This window comes from Pristiophorus japonicus, chromosome 18 (genome assembly GCF_044704955.1).
Source record: "Pristiophorus japonicus isolate sPriJap1 chromosome 18, sPriJap1.hap1, whole genome shotgun sequence".
Taxonomy (NCBI): Eukaryota; Metazoa; Chordata; class Chondrichthyes; family Pristiophoridae; genus Pristiophorus; species Pristiophorus japonicus.
In genome coordinates, this window is record NC_091994.1 from 111,598,381 (window position 1) to 111,614,727 (window position 16,347).

Below are 16,347 nucleotides of genomic sequence, written 5' to 3' on the forward strand. Positions count from 1 at the left end.
CGGTATCCCGCTCACGGTGTAGGGCGACGGGAAGAAAGGAACAACCCCAACATTTGCCGTACGTGCTGCAAAAATATTAGCCGCCACCTGCTGTTTGCGGCTTTTTAAGAAATAGTTTATGAAATGAATGTTAATTTTTTTTTTTAAAGAGATCTTTATCAGAGATCATCTTCAATTGTGGCATTGGAGTTCACCCATTGATTTATTGACCCACAAACACTGTCGGCCTCCCGGAAAGCTGACAGAAAATACAAACGACCCACCCCCACCACTGATGGGCAAATAATGAACGTTTAGCGGAAGAACCTTGACAAAGGGAGGCGTTTGAAGTTCCGGCCTCCATCCACATGAGTCCCGCTGGACTGTTCATGGCCGCAAACGTTGCTGAAACACCTTTAAGAGGCCGCACTCACTGGCGTGCTTTAACACGGGCGGCAATGTGAGCAGAGAACGCCAAAATGGCGTCACGCTCCAACTCATCAAAATGCTCTTGCCGATGGCAAGCAACGGCCAGCGCTGGTGACCTGCCAAAACTGGTGACCGTGGCAGGACCCACCACCAGCTGGCACCAGAGTGCTGGCTGCCGTTTTATCGCCATTTCACGGTGGTAACAGGGAAGGCGGGGGGGCGGGGGGTGGGGGGGGGGAGTGCACACCACCACAGTTTCTGGGCCTGTAATCCATTCTCAGGGATGCCAAGAAAATAACTCCCTATTTTTTTCCAGCCTCCTCTCCTGGAGGCAGCGACTTACACTGGTTTACAGGCACCGTTACACTTCACTCAATCAGCCATTCTCAGAGCTTGGGCACAGACAGTGAGTTTTAACGGGGCTATTGGACTGTCGAGGCCATCACAATCACCTTGTGTTCACTCAACGTCCGCGTCTGCACATTGTACAGGCGGCATCACTTGATAGTGGGCAGGAACTGCAAGCCTGTCTGATTTCAGCCCCACCACCTTCCCTTAGCCCAAGTGCCAAGACCACTTGAGGCATCTCGACTGCCCTCGTGATCGGCCTTTTGGCTAAGATCAAGTGTAGTATCTGTTCTTATCAGTTTAATATCCCCTATGGGGACATGATATTGAATTGATTTTTGGACAGGGAGCTGGATCAGGGGCTTGCTCCGTCCACTCCATGCACCGACCTGGTATTGCAATATTTCCAGGAACGGTGCAACTTCGCCTCTCGGCCTTTTGGCCTAAGATCAAACACATTGGCGCAAAGCAATCTTTGGCGTTAGAGTTGATCTGGAATGAAATTGGATTAAAAAAAAAAAAAAAAATCTCGACTACCCTCGTGACTAAAACCAGCAAAGATCAGGGGATTTAACTTTCATGGTCACGTGGCTCAGTATCACTCTCCACCCAGTGTACTGAGCTACCGAGGTAGTTAACCTTTCTTTAATATTGCCACAACTATTCATCCGTACCATTAGGATACTGATGCAACAAAATAGTTCTGTGTTTGTACTTGTTTTGATTAGTACCCCAGTGACATCATAATACAGTAGAAAACAAGTAAATAACAACAATTTCAGAGAGAATTTTGATTGCTGCCGAAATCAGACTCTGTGTGAAATTCAAAATACACATTTTAATGAGTTAAATTCCTCAGGAGATTTCGGTTGCAGTATGTGGGGGAGATATAATGGCTATCATTAATTCCACTTACACCTCCAGAGCCGGGCAGGCATCGTCAAGGTAGGTCCTATCAGACCTTTCTAAAAATATCAACTCATTTCTCTCCTAATTGCACAAGGGTTCATTCTTAAGCTAGTGTTTGTTACTGTCAGCTCCCTTTGAATAAAGAAATACCACCAACGATGTCTCCGCAAAATCCTACAAATCCCCTGGGAGGACAGACGCACCAACGTTAGCGTCCTCGACCAGGCCAACATCCCCAGCATCGAAGCACTGACCACACTCGACCAGCTCCGCTGGGCAGGCCACATTGTTCGTATGCCAGATACAAGACTCCCAAACAAGTGCTCTACTCGGAACTCCTTCACGAAAAATGAGCCCCAGGTGGGCAGAGGAAACGTTACAAGGACACCCTCAAAGCCTCCCTGATAAAGTGCAACATCCCCACCAACACGTGGGAATCCTTGACCAAAGACCGCCCTAAGTGGAGGAAGTGCATCCGGGAAGGCGCTGAGCACCTCGAGTCTCGTCGCCGAGAGCGTGCAGAAAACAAGCGCAGGCAGCGGAAGGAGCGTGCAGCAAACCAGTCCCACCCACCCTTTCCCTCAACGACTGTCTGTCCCACCTGTGACAGGGACTGTGGCTCTTGTATTGGACTGTTCAGCCACCTAAGGACTCATTTTTAGAGTGGAAGCAAGTCTTCCTCGATTCCGAAGGACTGCCAATGATGATGATGAATAAAAACTAGTGGATGTCTGGGAGTGACGACAAGGCTTAGATGCTGAGCGCTAAAACGCAATAGCAACCCTTGAGCAGTTCACGACCAGCATTGAAATGGCAAAAGCGTTTGAATCACTCCTTTATTCCGTTTGCAACACATCGCAGGAGATAGTGAAGCCTTCATGAATTTGGGGTTAATATTTGTCTGTAGGTACTGGTCCTTATGTAGATACCAGTGCATTGCATGATGTCATGCAGATATCTCATGATGTTTGTATGAAAGAAGTAATAATAGTGACATAATCACTGCAGGTTTGTCATGAAGCAATCAACAATTGATTATTGGGGTAGTGACATAACCGATATACTATATATAATATATGTACATACACAGTACATTTGAATGCTATTATTTCCCAATGATCAATATTTACTCTTCATTTGATACACTTGCAGTAATTAAGTCACAACCATTGATGCATCGGTGTGGGAATGGTCAACCATGAACAATATAGATTACTGGCTAACTGTGCCCATCAAAAAATTCTGTTGCCCAGAAATTGGATTGCGATGGAATCAATTCACAACATATATAATCATGAAAACGATGGGTAGCACAGAGTAAGTTGTAACTTCAACTCGGGGTTCAAATGAGAGTTTGCTTAGCTCGAATTTTGCTCATACGGTGTACGACTTTGAATTCCAAAATCGCAGTCACTCCCAGGTCTCTCTGATTCTTGATGTCATTGTTTGGTTGGATGTGGGAAGGGTGGGGGATGTAACTCATTCACAAATCTCAGGCAGGTTGCTTCTCAGAAACTGGTGATTCAATGAAAGGCAGGGTTGGCACAGCAAATGGAAAACAATTGAGAGTTGAAAGAGTAATGTGCAAACCTCACAGAACTTCTTTAAATTACATGAAAGGCAAAGCAAAATGCAAGTATCAAAGCCATAATGGGAGGGCCTCTCATAGACACAGCTAGCTGGTAAAATACAGGGTTCAGGAATGTATGACCTCTGACCCTTTCTGCATATATCCAACACCGAGACTTTCCGATTGCCCCTGATAGAAAAATTAAAGCCCCAAAAAACTTGAAAGCAAAATTATAGTATATGGATAATTGAGAGGTTCAAAAAGACATGAATCTAATTGTTAAAGTCTCATGGGTCCTAGTATTGAACTATCTTATAAAAGGCTTCAAGTATTGTACAAATGATTTATTGCTAAATCCCAGTATTTTTCAATACATTATAGTTTTTAAATTGTGTTTAAATTGAGTGTAGAAGAGCAGGAGCCATTAGCAGATGCAGAAATGAAGATTATATTTAAATATTCATGCATCCAGTGCCGTATTATTGAATCTGAACACTAACAAAATCAATATTAAGTGCAGTTTGACATGAATTTATTTATGAATTTCGACTTTCTAAGTACTGTATTTTTTTTGCTTAAAATTGGGAATATAATGTAGTAATGATATCACAACGATGTGTCGGCTTTCATTAGCCTGTGAGGGTATGAGCTTCAATCCGGCTGGAATTCCTGTTCTCGGCAAAAGTGCTTACAGGACAAAAAAAAAAACGGCACCTCGGAGATATTTTATTATTAGTAATTTTTGTTATGAATTGCTCTGTGTGGGTTGCCTGGCCACGGAGAGAGGGTCTTTGGGAAATAATGGCACTGGAGATAGTCCTTTTATGGCTGATATCTTTATTAAATTTTCAGACAAATGTAACAGCACACAAAGAAAGGAGGGAAAAGTAAAATTCTCGCCAGCCGACATCACCGGCAATGAAACGATAATTCTCATATTTATGTCAAATTGATAGGTGCCAGACACGCCTTGTTTCGCAAAGCAGAATTGTCCCGAACGGACTCCCAAAGTTAGACGGAGACATTTTGCAGACTAAGGTGTCGCTGACATTGATTTTTGGTGAAGCATTTTTGAAAATTCAAACTATCCACAAACACGCGAGCTGAAATCGTTAACGTTTTTCAACGCTGTTTGAACAATATTTTCCAGGGTGATGTTGAAAATCGAGCATGGTTTGCCCCTGGGGGAGTGGAAGGAAATACGAGATGGAATGATGTACAAAGTGCCGCACACTTGCTCCACAGCGCAGTGTGGCAGTCGCACACACAGACCGACAAGGCCACAGGTGTGATCTGTGTTTTGCTGTTGACTCAGCTGATCTCAGTGAGGGTAGCAACACACTTGGCCTCAGTACCCCTGAGTTGGGAGGCAACTGGAGCTTCCGTCCCCGACCGCTGTCCAGTGACTGTTGCTGGGAACATACATGAGTGAGGACACAGAGTGAGGGCAGGATTGGGCTGAGCTGTGATGATACCTACAGCTGAATAGCCTGTTGGCGCTAAGCTCACACATCAGGCTTCAGGGCGGATTTTCCGCTCGTGTGTCCGTTTCTCGCCCCGGAGCGGCGGCAATGGCGGGGGTGAGGTGTTCTGGGCGGGCGGTCTGCGGCGATCCTCGGGTCGGGTTTTGCGGTGGCGCGGGGCAGCACCGCCCGGAAGAGCTGCGCCCGGTGTGTGCAGCGCCCCCCGGTGGCGACACCGGCGCGCTGTTTGACTCCCGCCCAACCCGTCCGCCCCGCAGCGCCCCCCACAGTGACCGCCCGGGAAATCAGGGCGGTCTAACGATACAGACAGCGGAGAGGTGAGTAATGGACTCCTGAGGTAAGTGTGATAGTTAACTCTTTAAAAAAATGCTGCGATTTATGTTATGGTGGCGTGGGCAATGTATTGGGAATGTTTTTGTGGGGTTTTTTCAGATATTTTTCTTCTCCCCAGGCGTCTCTCGGAGCGCTCCCGACCCGGCTCATTCTCTCGGGTGCTTCCCATCCTAACGCTCCACGAGAGGTGTACAACGCCTCCCTTAATGCTGCACCCCCTGACTCAGGACCCAGCTGTCCACTTTACTGACTGAGGCGCAAACTGTCAGGGGGAGGGGGAGGAGGGGCGGGGGGAGGCAGGGGGGATGTGGTAAGGGGAAGAGCAAAGATTCAAATCAAACATATGACAGGAAACACTTGAGCCACCGAGGATACAATAAGGCAGTAGGCTGCAATAAACTTGGGGAGAACATGACACGATACAAGTAATACAGGCTGTATAAAGTATCAGCTTGGCAACAACAGTCACTTTTCCTTGTGGTCATTTATTTTTTAAACTGTAAGACCTGTATAATCGGCAAACACAAATATTGTAATAGCAAATATACCAAAATCCCCAAAGTGAAATCTATCGAGAAAGTGGAGACCTGGACAGATTCAATTTGCCAACCACAATGGGTTCTTGTCTGGCCACACTCCTCAGTGGGACCCTCAGATAGTTTAAAAGTCTCAGGTTGTGAATAGAGAGAATTTGTTTGGTAACCCTTTAGGTTTTTGTGACCACAGGTCCTTACAGTAAGTAAATACTTGCATTGGAGGCAGTTCAGAGAAGGTTCACTAGGTTGATTCCGGGGATGAGGGGGTTGACTTATGAGGAAAGGTTGAGTAGGTTGGGCCTCTACTCATTGGAGTTCAGAAGAATGATCGGTGATCTTATCGAAACATGTAAGATAATGAGGGGGCTTGACAAGATGGATGCAGAGAGGATATTTCCACTCATAGGGGAAACTAGAACTAGGGGACATAGTCTCAGAATAAGGGGCCGCCCATTTAAAACTGAGATGAGGAGGAATTTCTTCTCTCAGAGGGTTGTGAATCTGTGGAATTCTCTGCTCCAGAGAGCTGTGGAGGCTGGGTCATTGAATATGTTTAAGGCGGAGCTAGACAGATTTTTGAGTGAAAAGGGAGTAAAGGGTTATGGGGAGTGGGCAGGGAAGTGGAGCTGAGTCCATGATCAGATCAGCCATGATCTTATTGAATGGTGGAGCAGGCTCGTGGGGTCGTTTGGCCGACTCCTGCTCCTATTTCTTAAGTTCTTATAGCTTGACAGTAACATCAAACGAGTAAAGAGTGCGACAGAAATAAACCTTTTTCTCTAAGAGGTGACATACTCCTGGCTTCTGTGAAACAATCCTGTTATGTAACCATCTTCACTCAGAGATGAAATTGTGCGTGGTTTATTGTGCTTCCCTAGTCGCCATCAGCTGTTTTCTCTGAGCCAGGTGGCCAAAGAGGAGCCAGATCATTCAATTCCAACCTAAACATTTTCTGGAATTGGTTCAAATAAATATTTGCTTGGTTGCTCTTGAGGAGTTCAACAGGCTGTTAGTTGAATTTGCTTGGTCCCAGTCATTTTTTGGAAAGTATTTCTGCCCACCTGGCTCAAATTGTAAGGTCCTTTGGAGAGAGGCCATCGGACTCGAGAGTTTCAGTGAATGGTGAGGGGAAAAAAGGAAGCATCGTGTAATAATATTATCTGTAGGAAATACTATCTGTTATTTCCCACCTCAAGATGGTAGTTAAACTTAAAAACTATAATAAAATCTACAGTGTTACTGCTACTGTTTCCTTGTTATATTGTTCAATAAATTGGCTTGTCAGTAAAGCAAAAAGTCACGTCCAATGAAGAGTTTATTGTCCCACCTTCCAGAATCAAGCAAGGTCACCTCAGGGCATGCGGTAAGACCACTGAGCCAGATCAGCAACAACAAGTTGTGTTTATATAGCACCTTTAACGTAGTAAAATATCCCAAGGTGCTTCACAGGTGTGTCAGAAAACAAAATTTGACACCGAGCCGCGTCAGGAGAAATTAGGGGAGGTGACCAAAGCTTGTTCAAAGAGGTAGGTTTTAAGGAGCGTCTTAAAGGAGGAGAGAGAGATAGAGAGGTGGAGAGGTTTAGGGAGGGAGTTCCAGAGCTTGGGGCCCAGGCAACAGAAGGCACGGCCACCGATGGTGGAGCGATTATAATCAGGGATGCTCGAGAGGGCAGAATTAGAGGAGCACAGATATCTCGCGGGGGTTGTGGGGCTGGAGGAGATTACAGAAATAGGGAGGGGCGAGGGCCATGGAGGGATTTGAAAACAAGGATGAGAATTTAAAAATTGAGGCGTTGCTTACAGTCTTGCTACAGCTATACAGGGTATTGGTGAGGCCACACCTGAAATATTGCATGCAGTTTTAGTTTCCATATTTACAAAAGGATATACTTGCTTTGGACGCAGTTCAGAGAAGGTTCACTAGGTTAATTCCGGGGATGAGGGGGTTGACTTATGAGGAAAGATTGAGTAGGTTGGGCCTCTACTCATTGGAATTCAGAAGAATGAGAGATGATCTTATCGAAACATAAAAGATTATGAGGGAGCTTGACAAGGTGGATGCTGAGAGGATGGGGGAGACTAGAACTAGGGGGCATAATCTTAGAATAAGGGGCCGCCCATTTAAAACTGAGATAAGGAGGAATATCTTCTCTCAGAGGGTTGTAAATCTGTGGAATTCGCTGCCTCAGAGAGCTGTGGAAGCTGGGACATTGAATAAATTTGACAGAAATAGACAGTTTCTTAAACGATAAGGGAGTAAAGGGTTATGGGGAGTGGGCAGGGAAGTGGAGCTTAGTCCATGATCGGATCAGCCATGATCGTATTGAATGGCGGAGCAGGCTCGAGGGGCCAAATGGCCGACTCCTGCTCCTATTTCTTATGTTCTTAACTGGGAGCCAATGTAGGTCAGCGTGAATTGAAGAGGGTGCTCGGTTCAATCCCTGAGCACACCACAAGTTCACAACTCTCTGGTATGTGGGATTGAAGATGCACCTTCAGGAGTGGTCTGAATAGACCACTGGAATTTTCAGGACGTTTTCTGCAAATATAATTTGTCGTGAAAGGTTCGCTGAATATTGTCTCAAAGCTTCGGTTAAAGATAACCGCGGCTGCACAATGCTACCGAAGCAGGGTACCACAGAATCCCATGGCAGTGAGAGTTATGGGAGGCATCGAAACTATGTGGAGCACTCGTATGGTTGGCATCTGCAAAATAGTAGTTAGAGTGCAGACAAAATGCAGCCAGCACACCTGCTGAATCAGATCGTGCTGCAAATCTTCTGCAAAGCTGCTCCCACCAATCGTCAGAGTCACACTTGAGCAATCAGTTGGTTTCTGTTATGTATGTAATAATTCGATAGACTGAATACTGTAAACTAACACAGGTACAAACCTGGCTCTACTTTATTAGGACCCAAAGTGATCACATTACATTCTGGCTGGCCTTTTATACCTGGGCCGCACACCTGTGCGCACAGCCCAATGTCCTCCGACAATGGCGCCACCTGGTGGCTACTAACACCAAGCATACATACATGACAATATCCCCCTTTAAGATATTCGTAACAGTCTTTTTACAAATTGAGACAGTCCGGAGCTTTTCGCTCCCGAGTTGATCGTCTCTGTTCAACTCCAGCCTTGGGAGAGCGTTCTGAGTCTGTTATGACTGGGGGCTGGGGCCGATCTGATGGGAGTGGCAATGACCATGTCAGGGATTGAAAGTCCAGATTCATTGATGACAGTGGAGTCCTCTGATGACTGAGGGTAGGTTGGTTGGTCACTGATTGTGTCTTCCTCAGACTGTTCCGGTTCATCCGTGTGTCGCAGCTTTATCTGATCAACATGTTTCCTGCATGTTTGCCCATTCTTGACCTTAATGATAAACACTCTGTTACCCTCCTTGGCAGTAACAGTACCGGCGACCCACTTGGGACCTTGACCATAATTCAGTACATACACAGGATCGTTAACAGAAATGTCGCGTAACACAGCAGCGCGATCATGATACCACTGCTGACTTTGACGTCTGTATTCAACATGATCGTTGAAGTCAGGGTGGACAAGAGAGAGCTTGGTCTTGAGACCTCTCTTCATCAATAGTTCAGCAGGGAGGACCCCAGTAAGCGTGTGGGGCCTTGTCCTGTAACTAAGCAATATGCATGGCAAGTCTGCAGTGAACCTTGAGTTACACGTTTCATTCTCGGTTTGATGGTTTGGACAACACACTCTGCTTGACCATTAGATGTGGGTTTGAATGGTGCTGACCTCACATGTTTGATACCATTGAGTTTCATGGACTCTTGAAACTCCTTCTAGTGAAGCAAGGTCCGTTGTCGGGCAGACCATGAGTGGCAAACATGACATGAAGGCTCTCAATGGTAGTTGTGGATGTACTGGATGACATGATTATGCACTCTATCCACTTGGAATATGCATCCACCACAACTAAAAACATCTTACCCAGGAAGGGACCTGCAAAGTCGATGTGGATCCTGGACCATGGTTTGAATGGCCACGACCACAGACTCAGCGGCGATTCCGCTGGTGCTTTACTTAGCTGCATGCAAGCGTTGCACTGATGCACACATAATTCCAGATCAAAGTCAATTCCAGGCCACCATACATGAGACTTGGCAATGGCTTTCATCATGACACTACCGGGATGAGTGCTGTATAGATCATGTACAAATTTCTTTCTGCCTTTCTTAGGCATAACAACACGATTACCCCACAGTAAACAATCTGACTGAATGGATAGTTCGTCTTTGCGACGGTTGTAAGGTTTGGTCTCATCACCCATTTGCTTGGGTATGGCAGACCAATCACCATGAAGGACACAACGTTTCACAACCGATAATATCGGGTCCTGGCTGGTCCAGGTCTTAACTTGGAAGGGGTTCCTTCACTTTCAAAAGCATCCATAACTAACAGTAGATCTGCAGGTTGTGGCGTCTCTACCTCCGGCATGGGCAACGGCAGACGGCTCAGTGCATCGGCACAATTCTCGATGCCAGGTCTATGGCAAATGACATAATCATAGGCAGATAATGTCAGCGCCCACCTCTGATTGCGGGACGATGCATTGGTATTGATACCTTTGTTTTCCGAAAACAATGAAATGAGTGGTTTGTGATCTGTTTCCAGTTCAAACCGAAGACCAAACAGGTACTGATGTATCTTTTTAACCCCATACACACAGGCTAGTGCTTCTTTCTATACCATGCTGTAGGCTCTTTCCGCCTTTGACAAACTTTTTGAAGCATATGCAACAGGTTGTAGTTTACCCGATTCATTAGCTTGTTGGAGCACGCAACCAACTCCATATGACGAAGCATCACAGGCCAATACTAGACGCTGACACAGATCATAATGTACCAGCAGCTTGTTAGAGCAAAGCAGATTAGTAGCTTTCTCAAAAGCTCTATCTTGAGATGCACCCCAAACCAGCTGTCGCCTTTTCTTAGCAGCATGTGCAGTGGCTCTAATGAAGTGCTCAATCTAGGTAGGAAATTACCGAAGTGGTTGAGTAGACCAAGGAATGAATGCAGCTCCGTCACATTCTGAGGCCTGGGTGCATTTTTGATGGCCTTGGTTTTCGAGTCCGTAGGCCTGATGCCATCAGCAGCAATTTTCCTCCCCAGGAATTCGACTTCTGGAGCCATGAAGATGCACTTCGAACGTTGCAGTCTGAGTTCCACTTTGTCCAGACGATGAGTTCCACTTTGTCCAACCTCTTTCAGGTTGTTCAGATGTTCGGCGGTGTCATGACCTGTGATCAGGATGTCATCTTGGAACACGATGGTTCTAGGGACGGACTTCAGTAGACTGTGCACGTTCTTCTGAAATATGGCTGCAGCCGAACGAATTCCGAAAGGACACCTGTTGCAGATAAACAGTCCTTTATGAATGTTGATGCATGTAAGTTTCTTCAACGTCTCGACCAACTCCTGTGTCATGTAGGGTCGATGTCAGATCCAGTTTAATGAACGACTTCCCCCCGGCTAGCATTGCAAACAGGTCATCGGCCTTTGGTAACGGGTATTGATCCTGTTTCGAAACTCGGTTGTAGTCTCCACAAATCCTGACAGTGCCATCACTCTTCAGTACAGGAACAATGGGGCTGGGCCATTCGTTAAATTCGACTGGTGATATGACCCCTTCACACTGGAGTCTGTCCAGTTCGATTTCGACTTTCTCCCTCATCATGTATGGAACCGCCCGAGCTTTATGATGGACGGGTCTTGCATCTGAGTCCATGTGGATCTACACCTTGGCTCCTGTGAAGTTGCCGATGCCTGGTTCAAACAGCGAGGGGGGGGAACTTGCTCAGCACTTGAGCACATGGAGTATCATCCTTTGATGACAATGTTTTGATATCATTCCAATTCCATTTGAGTTTTTCTAGCCAATTCCTGCCGAGCAGCCTTGGACCATTGTCTGGAACAATCCATAACGGTAAATCATGAACCGCACCATCATACGATACCTTGACTACTGCACTGCCAATCATCTTTATGAGTTCTTTAGTGTACGTACGTAAATTGGCATTGACTGGACTCAGCTTAGGCCTCACAGTCTAAGTAACCCACAGCTTGTCGAATGTCCTCTGACTCATTATTGATTGACTCGCACCAGTGTCCAATTCCATCGATACCGGCACACCGTTAAGTTTCATATGAATCATTATCGGTTGGCTCTTTATTAGGAACGAATACAGTCCATACACTTCCTCCTCTGGTATCTCAGATTGCATATTCGGATCTGCACTATATTAGTCATCATCCTCCACGTGGTGTGTCGCAACACGCTTGCTCAGTTGGGGACAAATACGCTGGAGATGCCCCAGTCTCCAACAGCCTTTACAAATGTACTGTTTAAACCGACACTGATGAGGCCGATGATTGCCCCCACAACGCCAACATGGTGAAATCGGATTCATTCTCGTTGGCGGACTTTTGGCAACCACAGGTTTCGCATACGCAGTCGAGTAGGCCTGTCATATGCAGCTCTGCCAAACGAAGATACAACCTTGTTTACAGTACTTGCCGAGTTCCGATTTTTCGATGATGTCTGCATTAAGCTTTTGTCCGTGCATGCCTGGGCAATCATGATGGCCTTGCTCAAGTCCAGCGTCTCCGCCACCAGTAGCTTACGCAGGCTTACCTCGTGGTTGATGCCGATTACAAAGAAATCCTGCAGCATGTCTCCCAACGTGTTTTCGAACTTACACGGTCCAGCTAAACGTCTTCGGTTGGCAACGAATTCCGACACATCCTGGCCCTCAGAACGAACGTGCTTGTAGAATCGATATCGTGAGATGATGATGCCTTCTTCTGGTTTGAGATGGTCATGTACCAGAGCACACAATTCCTCATAGTCCTTGTCCGTTGGACTTGCAGGCGAGAGAAGATTCTTTATAAGTCCATAGATTTTCGGACCACAAACTGTGAGGAAGACCGCCCTGCGCCTAACTGCGTCAGTGGGTTCCTCCAGTTTGTTGTCCATGAAGTACTGGTCCAGGTGAGCTACAAAATCTGCCCAGTCCTCTCCCTCCACAAATCTCTCCAGAATTCCAATTGTGCTCATTTTTGCATGCGAAGGTTCGTAAGTTACCTCGTCCCCAAATGTTATGTTTGTAATAACTGGATAGACTGAATACTGTAAACTAACACAGGTACAAACCTGGCTCTGCTTTATTAGGGCCTAAAGTGATTACATTACATGATAGCTTGCCTTTTATACCTGGGCCGCACACACGTGCGCACAGCCCAATGACCTCCGAAAATGGCGCCACCTAGTGGCTAGTAACCTCAAGCATACATACATGACAGTTTCCAAGGCATTTAAAATCCCTAATATTTGAAAACTTTCACATTTGACACGTCAGTGCTGCTACATTGATGAAGGGAACACGCTATCGGGCTTGTTCACCTGACAAAGACATCTGTCACCTGGAACATTGTTGTATGAATGTCTGGATGATGCCATGTATCCCTCTTGCTGGCACTGAATTTAAAAAAATAATCTGGCAGCTCTATGCTTTGAGTGAGACATTAGCACTGGAATAAAGATTCCTTTGGGTCTGTTTGGGTTGCAACATATGCAGTTTCTATTTTGCAGTGATACTAAAGCTGCGGTTTAAATTCAGAGCGCAACTTGACTCTGGAGAAGAGCGCTGTAAGACTCCTTGGTGAAGGTAGTCTTCTAATCTTCTATTCATATGGACAGTAAGCAACAAAGAGCCATAATCAACGGCACTGCAATGCGGAGCTGATACTATCTGCTAAATAGCAACAAAGCATCGCGCTGAACAAGCATGTTTTATCGCCTCCATCGAACAATATGTATGTCCTGTAGTGTTTTTATATTTAAACACATTTCAGTCTTCCATCAGTTGTGGCAGAATCTAAAGTTTCAAACTATCCAGAAGTGGTAGTCTTTTAATAATCTGCCCATTGGATTAACAATGACCTAAATTGCTGCCATCAGAATATTGGATTACCCGTAGTCTTACCTTTCAGAAATGGCAGATTATTAAACATAAAACTATTCAAATATTAATAATTCAATAGGCAAATAAAGCACAAAAACAGCTTGAGAAATATTATCGAGAACAATAATAAAATGAACAAACTCGAGGATGGCTGATTACCCTTTATGCAAAGTAACAAAGTCTTTTGATTGGTAAATCCTGACGTCTTTAATGTCCCACCCTCTTGATTGTGATGTCACTTGGACTTGAATAATTTCCTTTAGGTTTTTAGGTTTGCAGACAACCATAGCGAGATCAAAATTCATCGATACAATAGGATCCATTTGGCAATTTGAGTGATGCCTATACATTTGTGACTTTAACAACGATTAACATCAGCCAGAACAGATTACACAAAAGCCCCTACAGAAAGAAAGTCTTGCATTTATATAGCGTCTTTCACAACCAACGGACATCACAAAGCGCTTTACAGCCAATGACGTACTATTGTGAAGTGTAGTCACTGTTGTAATGGGGGAAATGTGGCAGCCAATTTGCGCACATCAAGCTCCCACAAACAGCAATGTGATAATGACCAGATAATCGGTTTTTGATGTTGATTAAGGGATAAATTTTGGCCCCAGGACATGGGGATGACTTCCGCCGCTCTTCTTCGAAATAGTGCCATGAGATCTTTTGTGTCCACCCAAGACAGCAAACAGGGCATCAGTTTAAAGTCTCATGGAACCGCCGATAGTGCGACGCTCCCTCAACACTGCACTGGGAGTGTCAGCCTAGATTTTTGTGCTCAAGTCCCTGGAGTGGGACTTGAACCCACAACCTTCTGACTCAGAGGCGAGTGTGCTCCCACTGAGCCATAGCTGACACTGACAACATTAAAACATCCATTTCTGTCTCCAACGCACTGCTTAACCTCTCCCCCCGAAAAAAAAAGTTACGGACACACAGAATTGTTAGTAAAAGAAACCAGTTTTACAGAACGCAACTATGAAATTAATGTAACCAGGTAGCTGTTCAGAGTCAGCGACCCACCGGCTGAGAACTATGGAGGAACTTTTGGTTTTCAGGACCATCAGAGACCAAAAGCTTTGTTGATTAAACAGAAACATGAAGCAATCTGTTCCAACATTCATCAGAACTTGCCTGAACTATAATTATAACTCTGGACTCTTTATATGATTGTGTGGGGGTCACTTTTTGAGTTGCTTTGTGACTGAGACAAGCGCTCTGGTTTTAGCATGGCTTCCAGCCGAGTTGACTTAATATATGAATCCGAGTGATCGAATGGTCAGTTGTCTACACTGCTATCTATAACAGTTGTTACAAAGACCATGAACAATAGCATTTCTAGCCTGATAAATTAATCAATATTTAAAGCAATATTTGTAAAAGGTTCTGCAAAAAAATCAATGGAAATTATTGCAGAACAAATCCAGTGGCAGCTACAGACCACTGGGTAGATGGATTGCTTTTGATTTGACAGGGGTCAGGTCTGTATAGTACAATATTGTCTAATTTCCCTAAGTGCATGGAGAAAGTTTGGGGGGGGTGTACCAAACTGAAGATAACTCCACCACCCCCCCCCCCCACCCCCTTCCATCCCCTGTATACTTTACTGCTGCATTGTTTCTTGGCTGATTAGTGTTCTTAGAATTAGACAGCCTTATTATTGCCACCTCCGATTATTTAAAGCTGTACTTCCTTGCAATTATTTTTGTTGAAATCAATAGTACTCACCAAAATAAATAGCTTCTGCAAAAATCGTGATTTAAATCCATTTTGTTTTTGTGATAATAAAATGGAAAGTTTGCCGAATTGAATTTAAAGTAATCGCTTTGATTTCTGCACTGCTCGTGGTATTAACCTGTCAATCATGGCATCATCACCACTGCAGGCGTTGCCTGGAGGTTGGATTGGGAACGTCTGCCCATATATCCAGGGTTTGGGGTCACCTTGGCTGGGGTGAAGAGCAACGAGCGATTGCTGTTGTAGCTCTGAGCTCTGCACTCCCAACTGGAGGAACTCCCACACGATGGTTTATGGTGTGTGTCCATGTTGTGGTTGAGAGGATGGTGCCAATGTACTCACACATTGTATGGCTCAGAGGTGTGGACCATATACAGTAGACACCTCAAATCGCTGGAGAAATACCAACGAAGTCTCCGCAAGATCCTGCAAATCCCCTGGGAGGACAGACGCACCAACTTTAGCGTCCTCGATCAGGCCAACATCCCCAGCATTGAAGCACTGACCACGCTCGATCAGCTCTGCTGGGCAGGCCACATAGTTCGCATGCCAGACACAAGACTCCCAAAGCAAGCGCTCTACTCGGAACTTGTCCACGGCAAACGAGCCCAAGGTGGGCAGAGGAAACGTTTCAAGGACACCCTCCTTGATAAAATGCACCATCCCCACCGACACCTGGGAGTCCCTGGCCAAAGACTGCCCTAAGTCAAGGAAGTGCATCCAGGAGGGTGCTGAGCACCTCGAGTCTCGTCGCCGAGAGCATGCAGAAAACAAGCGCAGGCAGTGGAAGGAGCGTGCGGCAAACCAGACTCCCCACCCACCCTTTCCTTCAACCATTGTATGTCCCACCTGTGACAGAGACTGTAATTCCTGTACTGGACTGTACAGCCACTTTTAGAGTGGAAGCAAGTCTTCCTCGATTTCGAGGGGCTGCCTATGATGATGACATTGTATGGTAAGTTTCCCTTCTCACTAAGCTGCTCAGGAGGCACGCCTGTCTGCCCAGTGAGGATCAGAC

At 45.6% G+C, this 16,347-nt stretch overlaps 1 non-coding gene across 1 annotated transcript; it reads left to right on the forward strand.

Moving 5' to 3' along the window:
* The first annotated feature begins 999 nt into the window (after positions 1-999).
* On the forward strand, positions 1,000-1,182 carry LOC139229411 (U2 spliceosomal RNA). Its single transcript, XR_011587711.1, has one exon. It is a non-coding gene; the product is annotated as a U2 spliceosomal RNA (small nuclear RNA).
* Positions 1,183-16,347: the final 15,165 nt, after the last annotated feature.